This window comes from Syngnathoides biaculeatus, chromosome 9, assembly GCF_019802595.1.
Source record: "Syngnathoides biaculeatus isolate LvHL_M chromosome 9, ASM1980259v1, whole genome shotgun sequence".
NCBI classification, from domain to species: Eukaryota; Metazoa; Chordata; class Actinopteri; order Syngnathiformes; family Syngnathidae; genus Syngnathoides; species Syngnathoides biaculeatus.
The window spans coordinates 13,594,032-13,603,743 of record NC_084648.1 but is presented as its reverse complement, the minus strand read 5'-3'; the positions used below and the strand labels follow the sequence as shown (position 1 = coordinate 13,603,743).

Genomic DNA, 9,712 nt, shown 5'->3' with positions numbered 1-9,712 from the left:
AATTCATTTATATGAGACATGTATTGAAAATCAAATATAGGGCTTACCTTCGTGCAGACATATCTGTTCCGGTTGATTTTAAATGGATTCAGTTGATCATACGATCTTCCACAAAGTTTGATCCATCGAAGACATTTTTCGTACTCGGTGTTCTGTTCCGATTGATTTTAGATGGATTCAGTTGATGATGCGGTCTTCCACAAAGTTTGATCCATCAAAGACATTTTTCGTACTCGTTCTTCGGTTTTGGAAAGGGTACGAATTGAACTCCACCAACTAGCCTTTCAGGATACCTGTCGTCACTATTACAAAGTCCGTGACTACACCTCTTAACCATATCTATTGTTAAGGAACCCAAATATGTGATAAAACGCTAACAAAGCTGTACTAGACCCTGCGACTTTGTCTGAGGTAACGGCGGACGCCAACAAGGGGGGTGGTTTATGCAGATCTCTGGCCTCTGATTGGTCAGCGACGTGGATGACGCAATTTCTACGGAGGGGTCAATTGGCTGCTGGCTACACGCAAGACTGGGATTGATAGCACTTCACTGAAGAGTGGCGTCGCCATCTTTCTGTCTCATACTTTATCAAGGAAAAGGTCTCCAGGTCGGGGATGAGATCCTTCCCCAAGTGGAGGAGTTCAAGTATTGTGGGGGTCTTGTTCACAAGTGAGGCAAGAATGGAGCGGGAGATCGACAGACGGATCGGTGCAGCGTCTGCAGTGATGCGGACTTTTTATTGGTCCGTTGTGGTAAAGATGTGTCATGAGCCAGGCTGGACCACGGCCAAGAGGGGCGTGGCCCCTGCACTGGAGACCTATCACCACTCACAGCTGTTTTACATTTGGACTGAAATTAGATGGTGTATTTAAGTTGGAGTTTTTGTCACTGGCATTCGCCAGTTGGTTGTGCGTTGTACCCAGAGTTTGTGAGTGGCATGCACTTACAGTAGGAATCTCCACCACCGAAAATATCGCAGTGTTGAGCTATCCTCGTCACAGTGTTTCTGTGCCACCTCAGCTTGAATAAAACTACGCCCGACATCATGTCCTCGTCTTGGAGTCCTGCATTTGGGTCCAGCCCCGCGCTGGAGATCCGTGACAGAGGGATTTAGTCGAAAGGCGAAGCTCTCAATTCACCAGTCGATCTACGTTCCTACCCTCACCTATGGGCCCGAACTGTGGGTCATGACCAAAAGAACAAGATCCCGGATATAAACGGCCAAAATGAGTTTCCTGCGCAGGATGTCCGGGCTCTCCCTTAGAGTACGGGTGAGAAACTCGGTCATCCGGGAGGGGCTCAGTGTCGACCCGCTGCTCCTCCGCATTGAGAGGTGCCAGACGAGGTGGCTGGGGAATCTGACTCGGATGCCTCCCGGACGCCTCCCTGGTGAGGTGTTCCGGGCATGTCCCACTCGAAAGAGACCCCGAGGAAGACCCAGGACACGCTGGAGAGACTATGTCTCTCGGCTAGCTTGGGAACGTCTCGAGATCCCTCCGTAAAAGCTGGAGGAAGTGGCTGGGGAAAGGGAAGTCTGGGTGTCCCTGCTGAAGCTACTTCCCCTGCGACCCGATTCGGAAAAGTGGTCAATAATGGATGGATGGATGGATGGATGGATGGATGGATGGATAGATGGACTTCCCCAAGTTGGGCACACCAGAAGGATCATCACGCGGGCATTAAAAGGTAGAAACGAATCTGCACACAGTTATCCTTCGCGGCTGACTATGTAGTTCCTTCTGTGTCGAAGCATTACAGCGATCCATTTTTTAAATTTTCTTAAAAAAGCCGACTCAAATGAATCCAACCTAATTATTGTCAATTGTTATTCATCTAAAGAAAAGACATCCAGACCTTTAGTCTTGAGGCGACAAAATACCACACGGCTCCAGCAGAGTGAAGGAAGAGTCGGAGTTTTACAAACAATTGAGTCTTCAAGAGAATAAAGCTATTTTCAACAATTTCAAACGGTTAATAATGCCTAAAAGTGACAATCGACGTCAGGGCAGGCCATCAGGATTTGGTTTTCGAAGTAAAGTTACAAAAAAATGGATGAATAACCTCGTTCGCCTCTGGTCACCGTTAACTGTCTTCCAAAAAAGATTGAGTTGATCGTACACATACAGGAAGACCTGGACTCAAAGTTTAACTTGTCATCAAAATGTAACTACTGAACTGAACAACCTTGGCCCCACCGTTCTGAGGACCCGGGTTCAAATCCCGACCCCGCCTGTGTGGAGTTTGCGTGTTCTCCCTGTGCCTGTGTGGCTTTTCTCCGGGTGGTTTCCTCCCACATCCCCAAAACATGTAACATTAATTGGCCACTCTAAATTGCCCCTAGGTGTGATTGCTAGTGCTGCTGTTTGTCTCGAGGCTCCAGCACTCCCGGCGACCCTTGTGAGGATAAGATAGATGGATGGATAGTCGCAACACAAGCGAACCGAGCATACAGTGATACTCAGTCATATTTTCTTTATCCTCTGGGAAAAATGACAATCTTTTTAGCATACTAGTAGACAGTCTTGTGTGGTTCATCACCAAATCTGCGTCTAATACGTCTGCATGTCATGTGGCCCCATGCATGCATTTTGGGATGCACAAACTGACAAATTAATATTCTTGTAAATTATGTCATTATGGTATGTGTTAATAAGGCCCAATTGTGTAGAAAATATTTGCAAACATTTTTTTTAAGGTTCTGTAGTTAATTATAGACAGTTTCGTTCATTTAATTGGGGAAATTTGATTTGTGATATGAATACATACACGGAAATTGTCATTATCCAAGCCGCTTATCCTCACAAGGGTTACGGGAAAGCTGCAGCCTATCCCGGCTAGCTTCGGGCGAAAGGCAGAATACACCCTGAACAGGTTGCCAGTCGGTCGTAGGGCAGATGTCGACACCATCACTAAGCGGGAATCGATTCCACGCTGCCTGCACCAAAGACTCGTAAAGCGTTGGCCTCACAGTTCTGAGGACCCGGGTTCAATCCCGGACCCACCTCTGTGGAGTTTGCATGTTCTCCCCGTGCCTGCGTGGGTTTTCTCCAGGCACTCCGGTTTCCTCCCACACCCCAAAAACATGCAACATTAATTGGACACTCCTGAGGATAAGCGGCGAAGAGGATGAATGGATGGATGGATGTTCCAACGTGTAAATTCGTGTTACGCGGAATTCAGTCGTAAAGGGGACTATTTTGTTGATGCAATGTCTCGTAATGTCAACAGAGGGTGCTATTGAAACATTTATGAATGAAACTGAAGATAAACAAGCCCCCCCCCTCAAAAAATATTTAGTTTAGTTTTTACAGCTATAATACACTGTAGTTGCAGACTAATAACATAATATCAAACATACTGTTCAGTGAATTTCGTTAATGTCTACAAAAAAATATCGACGAAGTCAGAATTGGTTACATGTAAAACATAAAAGAGCAGATAAAATAATAGATGCCAGAAAAATTTGAAAGCTAAAATGCGGAAAGTTACGATAAAAACTGAAAAATAAAAATCTGCATTATGGATACTGCAGCAGCATCCACAGCCGGTCCGCAGTGTCACTACCCTGGAAATGGAAATCGCTTCGAACCAATCGAAATCGAGCATCACACCCCCGTGAGCCAATCCCGTGTCGGATATGGGTTGTGGGCGTCTCCGTGTGCCATCTTTCCCTCGCGGGCGGCCAGGTTTGGTTGAGAGGCGGGTGCCGGATGGTGGAGGACCACTGATGAGAGCAGAGCGGGGCAATAAATAACGAGAAGAAGGAGAAGGGACTCTTTTTTTTTTTTTTTAGTTCGCCTTCCACATCCACGCAGATACCGCTAAATTCCACGGGAGGAATTCCTTCACCTGCTGCGTGTGGTACGTGCTACAAAATGACCCTACTGGTCTTTTTTTTTTTTTTTCAATTTTCTTTATCGTTTTCTAGCGCCCTGTGGTGGCTAGCAGTGGTGCGAGTGAACGGTAGCTAGCGGATTATTGTGCCGTGCCTTGTCAATGATGGAGGAGCGAATGCTAGCCGGCGTCGCTACATTTGAACGATACGTCTGACAATGAGAGCCCCTCCCGATGTAGTTGTGTGGAATAAAGGACTTTGTTCCGGGTGGGGTGGGGCGGGAGGTAAGAGTTTTGAAGCGGTCGTCGTGGAGCTGATTGTCCGGCTTGCGTTTTATTTGATCCCCACCCAGACGTCTCTTGAGCCGCCCACACCCATGATGGGATTCGGTCTCCAGTTTCCACAATAAAATAAAATAAAATAAAAGTCGTATTTCCACCCTCAAGTCGACCCGCTCGCCATTGTAAATCGTCTGTTCGGGTTTCACGTGACCGGGAAAGAAATATCAAAAAGTCTGCGTTGGTTCTGTGGCACATCTTAAGTTAGTTGGTGACGTCGATTTATCTTTTTCGATCACTGCAACTTGAAGCTAGCAGCTTAGTAGCCCGATGTGGTTCACCAATAGTGTACAGTTTTACATCCATTTTACCTTTTTCATTCGTTCTAAAACTCAATTTAGAAACCACTTCCTCTCCCCATCTCAAAAACAGCACGTGGTTTTTAACAAAGAAAAAAAAAACACTGTTGTATACATTTTTGATAACAATAGAAAATAATGTAAGCAAATGAGCTCGTTTTGTAAAGTGTTAATGGAGTACAAATGATCACACACTGGTGTTCCGTATGTTGATGTGTGCCTTTAAGAGGTGTGGCCTAGTGAGTGACATGAGTCAGACTTGCAAAAACAATTTTGGTGATGGGTGCTTTAGCCCAAAAAAATGGGCGTCTTTTTTTTTTTTTAAATGTAGTCATACATTTAAGAAGATTATGTGAATTTAACTTGAGTAATCATTTACATTAACAGCGTCAGCAATGCAAGTATTATTAAAGGTCCGCTGTCATGAAATGCATGATTTTTAGTATATTAATGAAAAAACGGCAGCCAGTATGGAGCCATTTGTGTTTTCACCACAAAATTGATTTTGACGTATATGGTTTTTTGTAACTCCCGCCATGAAAATCCTCTCGAGGGATTTGTTTTGGAGAAGAAGCAGGAAGTGACGAACAGGGCAGAAGCGCACTCAAGCGGTCTCGTCTGTTTTCTATTAGTTTTACCTGCTGGAAGGTAGCTCGTTGTTCCTTCGTGTTAGCCAAAATGCTAGCTCGTTGTATTGCTGGATATTGCTCGAACACTCGGGCGGATGGATTCGCTCTTTATACTTTTCCAAAAGACCCGGTTGGTCGTGAAAAATAGATTTCACAGGTGCAAAGGACGAGAGCTTCGTGGGTTCCAAATGACAGGTAGGTGTGTATACAGCTACTAAAAAAACAATAATAGGAGGGGGGGGGGCGTAATCCATAAATCAGGGGTATAAATGTGTCGATGTGCCACCCCAGCCGGAGCCGTGATCAGTGGGCGCACACCACCAGGGTGGCCCGTCGTGGCGCCGGGCCGCGGTGGATGGGACGGTGGGGACCGGAGGTGGGTCAGAAGGGGGAGGCGGTTTGGCCGGGGCGTCGTCATCGCTAGCGGCTGCGGGCGTTGTTGTTTATCGGCGCTGCGGAAGTGTATCGGGCGGGGAGGCGGTTTGGCCGCGTCGTCGTCGTCGTCGCTCCTGCGCGGCGTTGTTTATCACCGCCGCGGAAGTGGATTGGACAGAGAGGCAGTTTGGCCGCGCCGTCATCGTCGCTCGCGGGCAGCGTTGTCGTTGCTCGCGGCTGCAGGTGCTGTTGTCCTTCACCACCGGAGAGGTGGATCGGACGGGGAGGTGGTTTGGCCGTGATCCACATATCATCTAAATATGGCTCAAAACGATAGGGTAATATGGCCCTGGTCAGTTTACTCGGTTGTGAGATGTTCACTTCTTCGGAAAGAGCTTGCGTGTCAGAAGGGGTGTCGGAAAAATCTGAATATCTCTGTTGTTCGTCTCCCAGAGTAGGTGGCAGAGCCTGTTTTCAATGGCGAATGCTTCCGTGTGACATCACGGACAGAAGATGCAGCCAATATGGCGACCACTTGAATGTTGAGTAAGACTTCCGAAATGTTGCGCATGGATGACGTGTTCTCCGCTCATATTTTTTCATGTAGACATTGAAGTGAATAATGTTATGTATTTTTCATTACAATATCTATTTTAGAATGTTTATAGGGATGACAATTGACGCTTAACAAAGGAAGTGAAGGGAAGCTGCAGCGGATATGAAAAGTCAGCACTCCCGTGTTCAAATGACAGCGTTTTGGGAGGAGCGGGGCTGGAGGCACAGCGTATGTACAATGTACAATTTTCCCAAAGGCTCGAATAAATACTTGTCGGTCTCCAAAACACTTTGGATGTAATTGATCTCTGCTATGTGCCTGGTGACTGACTGGCGACCAGCTCAAGGTGTAGTCTCCCTTTCGCCCAAAGTTGGCTGGGATAGGCTCCAACACTCCCGTGACCCTTATGGGGTTAAGCGACTTTGAAAATGGATGGAATGATCTCAGAGAGAGGTCATTTACTTTTAAATATTGACGAATGAAGATCAAATGGCCTGCACAGCTGCACTTTTTTTTGTTTCAGGGGTAAAGGGCGGGTGCTAGTGGACCACCTAGTGGCTATGTATGCACGTGCCTTTTGTGATTGGCTGCTCCTTGCTAATTTGTGTTTGTGTACTCAACTGTTCGTCGCATTGAGTAAATGACCAAAACTGTGGTTCTCCTTTCCCTCTGCAATACTCCACTTTATCTTGCAAGTTCAGATACCTGTGACTGGAAGTTTTATGCCTTAAAATACAATCATTGTGATCAGTTATTTTGCAAATATACAGATGAGAAAGTTTCTCGAGAAATCTGACATAATTAAGGAAAATGAATTGTAAAGATGTTACACTTGTACTTGTGTTGTTTCACAATACATGGGGGGGGGGAAACTCACTTATTTTGTTATTATATGAAGAAAGGTAGGATTTCCGTGGTCAGGCCCCTTCAAAACAAATTAGGCCCCTGAACTACGATGGGTTTGGCACCCCTGGGCTAAGGGGATGCAGTGAACCACAGCAGCCGCACCGGGCCCCCTCCCCGACTATTATTCCATGACCTGACCCACATTCGTGTCCAACAGGCGCCTGCCGGGTTCAGGCGTGGGACCCGCTTGTGGCTTCGACATCTTCCAGGATTCGTCAGTAAATCTTGTCCCACATGACTCGCAGGCTCGCTGCCCGGAGAGGTTTTTCCTCAACAAGCCAGTCAGACCGCAATCATCTACCGTGCCATATTTCACCATATACTGGGAGAATCTGTGATGGAACCTTTGTTTTGAATCCCTCAAACTTAACAACGTGGCTGGTTACTTCGTGTATAAAGTGTGGGACACACACAATGATTCCTTGGTTCTCGACCACAATCCGTTCCAGAAAACGGTTCGAGAAGTGATTTGTTCGCACACCGAATCGATGTTTCCCATTGCAATGAATGGGAAAAGAAATAATGCGTTCCATTAGGCCTTTTTTTTTTTTTTAGCTTTTCCTGATAATAAACTGCATAGTACAAATACATGTATAGTCTAAATACTTTATGTAATAAAATAATTTAAGAAATATATCTATTTTTTGCTTAAAATGTATGCTTTAGTAGTAGAGTTGGGTAGGCGAGGCAGGGAGTGCATTGCCGTATATGTAGCGACTCGGCCCCAACCTTGTAAACTTTTTTTTAATGCACAAAAGTGCAGAATAACTTTAAACTTGCAACTTGCCTTCTTTGGAACCATGATTGGGGGTTAAAATGGTCGTCCTCGATAGGAAGAAAAACAACAGTCACTACCGGGACACGTCTGTGTACAGAGACTGCGTTATACAGAATAACAAACGTGCGCTGGTTTCGCCACGCGCGTTTATGTCAATTCCAAGTTTTTTTTCGGGGGACGTTCGAATTGACAATAACAAAACGCGTCATGAATGGGTCAACTGCGTGCATCACATGCGATATTTCCGGGTTTTTTCGGGGCGCATCTGAACAGACAATAACAAAACGTGTCATGGGTGGGTTAGCTGCTTGCTCCGCACGCATTATGTTATTTCCGTTTTTTTTTTTCGGGGGCGTGGGACTTCACAACAAAGCGCGTCGTGGGTCAGCTGGTCTGACCGCGTGCAATGTTATTTCCGGGTTTTGTCTGGGGGCGTTTGAGTACCGATTTTGATTCGAAAACAGAAGCAAAAAAAAAATCTCTAAATTTTCATTCGAAAACCGATTTGTTCGAAAATTGAGATGTTCGGGAACCGAGGCTTTAATTTGGGCATTTTCCTCCCCTTCCAATAAAAAAAGATAGGAAAGGTCTGATATATGTACAGTGAATATTTTTCCTGAGCTATTATCTTGTGATTTGGATGGACGGGTGTGGGGGTGTCAAGAGCTCCCTGCGCTGTTCACGATTGTCAGCAGAGATTTGGTTTTATGTGTGGTGTGCTCGCTCGGGCATGGTGAACCACACACAATAAAAGCAGTCAGAAAATCCATCCAGCTGACTTTTTTTTCCTCATCATCTTTGGGGTCCCTCACATTAAAAAAAAAAAAAAAAAAGTTACTGTATGCTATTAAAAAAAAATGTATGTGTACCTGTTCCCCACTTTAGCAGTATTTTGAAGAGATAAGCGTCCGTCATCTATTGGATGATCAATTGATCGTTTAATTGTTGTTTTTGATTTAGCAGATAGAAGCTGCTCAACTCTCCTTTGCTCATGTTGTGTTGCGCTCAGGAAAGAAAAGTAGTTGAGGACGAATCAACAGCCCCTATGTTGGTTGCAGCAGAGCACTTCAGGTTAATTCCGTGTACGATTACTCAATTATCACTTCCAGATAAATCCTAGTGGAAAAGCTCGACGCTAGGCCGGCAGCTATTAAATATTTTTAGAATCGAGTACTGTCGCATCTGTGACTTTGAATATGTATGACGCAGGTGTTAAACTCAAGGCCCCGGGGGCCAGATCTGGCCCGCCAGATGATTTTGTGTGGCCCGTGAAATTTCCATGATTCTTTTTCAAATCCGTACCAAAATTTCTAATTTTCATATAAATGATCAAGTTGAGATATTACGACCATTTTTGTGTCGCCAAACGTGAATAGTTGAAAAACACATTACCCTTGATTTCTGATTCCGAAACAAGTTCATAAATTGATGATGTAAATATGATGAGATGATTAAATATTTTTGTTCCACAGTCTTAACGGCCTTCTGAGCGGAAACCGGAAAAACAATGCGGCCTGCGAGAAAAATGAGTTTGACACCCCAAACCCGTTAGCTCGTCTGTTTGTTGAGTTACTCCACATGAGTTGTGGCCACAAATATCTTTATTTTTATTCCAGCAACAGAAACTTTCAATTTTCAAAGATTTTGTTTCAACCTTATATATAATATATATATAAAATCAATTTTTTACACCACTACTTGACATTTGAAACCCTCCCCCCCGAACCTCGCCGCTCACATCTAGTTCAGCTTTTTTTTTTGTCTCGTTAGATAAAATGATAAAAAATTACATAAGCAGCTCAAATGATTTTTTATTTTTTTTTACACAGCAGCTGAGGTTTCCATGGGTGATTTCGAATGGTTACGTTACTGGCCACGTGGGCTGGTTATGTGAACGGATAGAGGCCTTCGAATTCTGTGTGGGCATTAATATCTCCACACGGACTTCAATAAATATGCATAATATAACATTTAAAGCGGAACGGTGGAACAGCT

General features: G+C 44.9%; 1 protein-coding gene across 1 annotated transcript in view; it reads left to right on the top strand.

The window, feature by feature from the left end:
* The first annotated feature begins 3,687 nt into the window (after nucleotides 1-3,687).
* LOC133505664 (myosin-10-like) overlaps nucleotides 3,688-9,712 on the top strand; it is a 54,291-nt gene continuing 48,266 nt past the window's right edge. Inside the window, exon 1 of the mRNA XM_061828934.1 lies at nucleotides 3,688-3,862. The gene's annotated coding sequence lies outside the window, so the exon portion shown is untranslated. The remainder of the gene's footprint in view (nucleotides 3,863-9,712) is intronic.